Genomic DNA, 5,372 nt, shown 5'->3' with positions numbered 1-5,372 from the left:
CAAAGAATATTCAAGCTGTTGTCGTTAATAATGTAATACAATGATTCAGAAAATGACTGAGGGAGGTGAGAGGAGCATATAATTATCCTTTATTGGGTATTGTTATGTGCATGTTTAATAATTCAACTGCTGCTTTCAGCTGCAAACAGCCTGACACCCTAATTGACTAAACAGAGTGAACATTGGACACATTTGTCAGATGAACAAGCATGTTGCAAGATATGATAATTATATATGGTTGTATTTTGATATGAGAACAACGATCTGTACCGGTTAGACCAGACGACAGTTGAAGAAGAAAAATCTCAACGGCGGATTGAATAACAATAAGAAAGTCACTGGTCATTGGTCCAAAATTGATTGGAAGTTTTGCATCAAAAACGAATAAAAAAAAAAAAAATCCTGTTCTGTGTGAAGTGCAAAATGCCTGTAAATGTAACCTTAACTGTTCTTAAAATGTCACAACAGAAATATAATAGTTGGTATTGGGTTAACGGTAAGGTGAATCAATGAATATCAAATGGACATGGGAGGCGGTATTATCCTGGGCATGTAACACTGTTGAGACTTTGACAAAACACAAAGTTTATCCGGTCATTCTTCTTTTGGGGCCAAACATATTACAGATATATCATCAGTATTAAGTTATACCCTTATATCTCTAAAATAGTCGTGAAGGAAAGCAAACATAAAGCATACCAGGTGACCAGTGGCGGCTCTGAAAAAAAAAATTCTCAGAACAGGCCACGATAATGATTAACCCTCCCAAACCACAGACAACTTCGGAGCAACTGTCTGGCAGCTTTCTCACAATGCCATCCAAGTCATGTGTTTTCAGTCAGTGTTGACGACTGTGACTGAACTCTGTCTGTGACTTGTAGTTAGTTCATAACGAACGAACATTCTGAGGCGTCTGTGACTGTCTGTCATCAACTCCTGGTCTTTGATTTGGTGATTTTTCAACAAGATTTAAACTAATTATAATAATAATGAGATCCCCATTTTGTGATTCCTGCATCTGTGCTTTTCAAATAATAGAAGAAATACAATTGTAATCACTTTCAGTAAATAGTTAACCACCGAAAAAGCTAAATGAAACTTTTTTTTTTTGTTTGAAGGGCAACAACGAAAAACCAAACTCACGGAGGGTAAGACCTGAGGTCGCCAGAATATAAACTGTCGCGCATGCCTCTGAGCACAACAACAATAAACGTAAACATTTACATTAGATATGAGCATTCAACATTTGTTATTCATGACTTGGTTTATGATAAATTGCTGAGCCGTGTGTAATATGTGGAGTTGTCAATAAGGATGTTTTCTGCATTTCCCCTGCGCCTCACCTGTGGTCTACGTTTCCTCTTTCAAATTTGTTAACGACTGTCGAACCCGTTTACGAGCGGTTAACAACATCAGGCGGAGGTCTTTTTCCGACGTTGATCTTCCGGTGAGGAAAAACGTTTCGAAAGAACACCTCGAAAATATTTAGAAATGAGGGCTGTGTTTCTGTTTATTTTCATTTATTTTGAGCGACGAGGAACGATATCGGGTCAAACCAGTCGACGTTGGCGACCGCTGGTCTGGGAATTACTACTGTTGTTTGCCGATATTATTCAGCTTCAATGTTATATGCCGACCGAAGGGTCTCTTTCGAAAGAGTGAATCGCTGTTGCCCTGAGCTTTGCGGCCGACTGAATACGCCTCTGTCGGCTTTGTGATGACACTGAGACGCTTTTACGTCGATTAATTATATGATAAAGAAAAGTTTGGGGACCCCTGGATAAGCTCATCTGAAGAAATCGTGCGGGTTTGAGAACCGTGGCAGAACCGCCCACTGGTCCTCGGTCGGCTGCCAGGAACACACGACCACAAACCCTTTGAGGTTACATCCCTGCAACGATAGCACAGGACGATGCTGTGGTAATATTCATTTGGTCATCTTGTCCCAGCATCATTTCTCTCTTGGTGAGGGTTTGTTGTTTGTCCTGTTCAGTTAAGGTGTGTCTTTTCTTTCTTGCATTGCTTTCTTCTATCTTCAGTTGCTTCTTTCTCCACTTGTTCTTTTATTCTGTATCGGTATGTTTCTTTTCTTTCTTGATATTTTCTTCCAGTTACACATCAAGGCGAGAACATCACAAAGGAACTTCTTTACTTACACCACAGGCTCACATCAATATTCTTCCAAAGTGTTTGTGACACTTTCAGTACCCAACAACTTTCACAAAAGACCAGCAGTGGTAACAACATACACAGGAGTATATAATTGGAAACTTACACATAGCGTTATCATAAACACTGATTCCATGAGTAGAACCTAAAACATTAAGGGTGTCCTGATGATCAATTAAATGAATAATTTGTTGTCACCAACTCATTTACTGTTAATAATGAGGACAGCTTTTACAATTAAAATGTGAAGATAAGTAATTGAGGCAATAAATTTACATTTACATCTGCATGTGGTATTAACACTGGATGATCATTTGCTGACCCCCTTAGCATCTAGATGTTGGGCATGTTGGAAATCAAGAAAGCTTTCATGCACAGCCCCGTTGTAGTAATACCTAACTACTAATGACAGCTGCTCCTTTTTTTCAGATCTTTGGTTTCATCAGCAATGACAGAGAATACCACACTCTCCTTCACTTCCTTCACAATCTCATCACGCACCATACTTGCTAAGCACTGCAGAATTTCATTCTGTAAGGTACCGTTTGTGTATTTCGCATTGTGTTGTCCCATCATTCTTTGGGCTACCATAGGATTGTGTTTTGCGATCATTTCTAGAACTCCTAAGAAATTCCTTTGTTGTCATATTCTTCCGATTCACGGTGACCTCTTTGTGCTATATTCTGTGTTGCTGTCAAAAGCAGTACATCTGCAACTGTTTTAATGTAACTGCGATTCTCTTCAACTTTCTTTTTGTACTCTTTGTTAATCATATCTAAGATAGAAGAATCTGTAAGCAATAGCCTCTTGTGCTCATTCCAAGCAAACATGGCATTAATGTGAGACTCAGATTTCTCATGCAACTTAAAGCCAGCATCTTTGTACGTTGCTTTTTCCAGTGTGAAAAGCCTGATTCTGAGGAGAAAACAGATTCTGACGCCAGGCAGGAGAAGTGTCTGCATGCGTAACAGTAGGCTGAATCTTTGCTTTGTGAGTATTCAAGCCAGGAATTGTGGTTAAACCACACTGGATTGAACGCCTCCTCTTCTCACCTTGGAGGGTTCTTGAAAAACCTTTAAACGAGGCTGAGAGGGACCTGCTGCTCTTGACTGTGAAATATCTGAAAGTGACAAAAGCATGAGAATTGGATCAGTGTCATGTACTTGTTGGGACAGAAGTGCTCATTGGGGCATTAGTACAGATGAAAGAATTGAATTAAGTACAATATATTTCATATGAAATATTAAGGCATACCATGAGGTCCAGGTGGGGCCACAAGGGCTGCTGCATCACCATCCCCACGTGTCACTGCATGGCCTGCAGGTACTGCTGGATGGTTCTCAGTGTCAGTGTCATTGTCAGAGAGTGGCTGACTTGACACACCTGAAGTAATATAGGATTTTAACAGTTGTATCAATTTATTTGTATGTCAAATTAGTCATATTTAGCTTTTTCACACCTGTATTGTTAAAATAGGGCTTTGCCCTGAATCTCAGTATAAGCCACTATAAGTATAGCAAAGTGAAACATCTCAAGTCATAGCAGATAGTTTTATAAAGATGCATACATTACATACCCTGATGTGCAAGTGAAGATGAAGGCCTTCATCACCAGTATCCTTGTCTGAGTCTACAAAAACACATACGTTGTCATCAGAATGATAATAAAATCAGCCTTTTGTAAGTAGGCTATGGTATGTTACGCAACCCAGATGACTAAAATGAAATAATGACTATTGCACTTCTACACTAATTGAGAAGTTAGTGTCAACTTTAGTTTCAATGTCTGGCAATTAACCACAATGTCATTGATATTATCAAGGCAATCAAATAAGTGCTTACTAAAGAGAAATCTGGAACTATCAGGATTTTACATACCCATGTACAGCTGAAGCTGGAGGCTCCTGCTGTACATCCCTAGCAGAGTCAAGCTGGCTCTCATCCTCAGACTGACTAGCACTGCTGGCTTCTGCTGCTCTGTCCTGCTCTGTTGTTTTGGATTTCTTTCTTTGAAGAATCCTGAATGTTCTGATTTCTTTTCATACTGTAATAGTCGCATGTCATGATGCATGTCACTATATCTTGCACAATACATTTAGCCTAATTATGAATGCATGAATGAATGTGACATGCAAAACTTACTCAGGTCTAATGTTACAAAGTTAGAAGAGATACAAGACAGATTTACATACTGTAACGTTGTTAGCTAGCGTTAGCATCAGCGTTAGCATTAGCGTTAGCATTAGCGTTAGCGTTAGCATCGTTGACAATAACCAAACAATGATGACGACAGGTTTGCTAGTAAGCTGAGTCAGGAAATAATAAAATAAGATGGGAAAACGTTTTAGCTTTTAAACCATTCACACATGTGTATCAATAAGTCTACTCACATCTTTCAGGAGCTAAGAATCCTGGACAGGTTTGCTAGGCAGCAAGTGAGTCAGTCGACACTGTCGACAGTCGCGATGATGACAGACCTGCACCACATATCGTGAAAATCAAAAACGTTTTAGCTTATTACAGTTCAAACTTTTTAAACCACTGACTCATTATGTGTAACTGTTATCAATAATTCTAGCTACTCACATCTTTCAGGAGCGAGTAGCCGCAATCTCTTGATGTCTTCTTGATGTCTTCTTGTCGGTTGAAAATGAAAGTTCGGTAGTCACACAATTCAAACGTTCCCGCCTCCGTGGGCAGATAGCCAATCATAGTTTAGCATATGGGGTGGCACCTGGGGTGGCCAATCAGATTCCAGGGGTAGCACGTGCCACCCCTGGCCACCCCCTAGACACGCCCCTGCTCACCTGTAGTCCTACGTTCCTCTTTCAGGAGCACAGCTGACAACACGGCTGTCAGAGAACCCGTTTACAGGCGTTCTTTAACATCAGGCGGAGATCTTTTCTGACGTCGATCTTCCAGTCAGGAAGAAAACATTTCAGAAGACACCTCAGAAAATGTTCGAGAATGAGGAACAATGTGTTTCTGATTTTATTTTCATTTTATTTTGGAGAGCGACAGGGAACGTCTCCGAGGTCGACCGATCGACGTGTTGGCGACCACTGGTCTAGGAGGTCCTACTTATTGTTGCCGATGTGTCTTCAATGTTACGCCGACCGAAGGAGTCTCTTTCAAAGAAAGAATTGAATCGCTGCTGTTGCCCTGAGCACTGGCCGACTGAATACGCCTGTCAAGCTGTATGAC

General features: G+C 40.4%; 1 long non-coding RNA gene across 1 annotated transcript; it reads right to left on the bottom strand.

Moving 5' to 3' along the window:
• Positions 1-3,235: 3,235 nt before the first annotated feature.
• Positions 3,236-3,770, bottom strand: LOC130200226 (uncharacterized). Its single transcript, XR_008832957.1, has 3 exons — positions 3,746-3,770; positions 3,424-3,552; positions 3,236-3,289 (listed from the first exon to the last, which is right to left on the bottom strand). It is a non-coding gene; the product is annotated as an uncharacterized LOC130200226 (long non-coding RNA).
• Positions 3,771-5,372: the final 1,602 nt, after the last annotated feature.

This window comes from Pseudoliparis swirei, chromosome 10, assembly GCF_029220125.1.
Source record: "Pseudoliparis swirei isolate HS2019 ecotype Mariana Trench chromosome 10, NWPU_hadal_v1, whole genome shotgun sequence".
Taxonomy (NCBI): domain Eukaryota; kingdom Metazoa; phylum Chordata; class Actinopteri; order Perciformes; family Liparidae; genus Pseudoliparis; species Pseudoliparis swirei.
The sequence above is the reverse complement of the archived record's forward strand: the minus strand, read 5'-3'. Positions and strand labels throughout refer to the sequence as shown.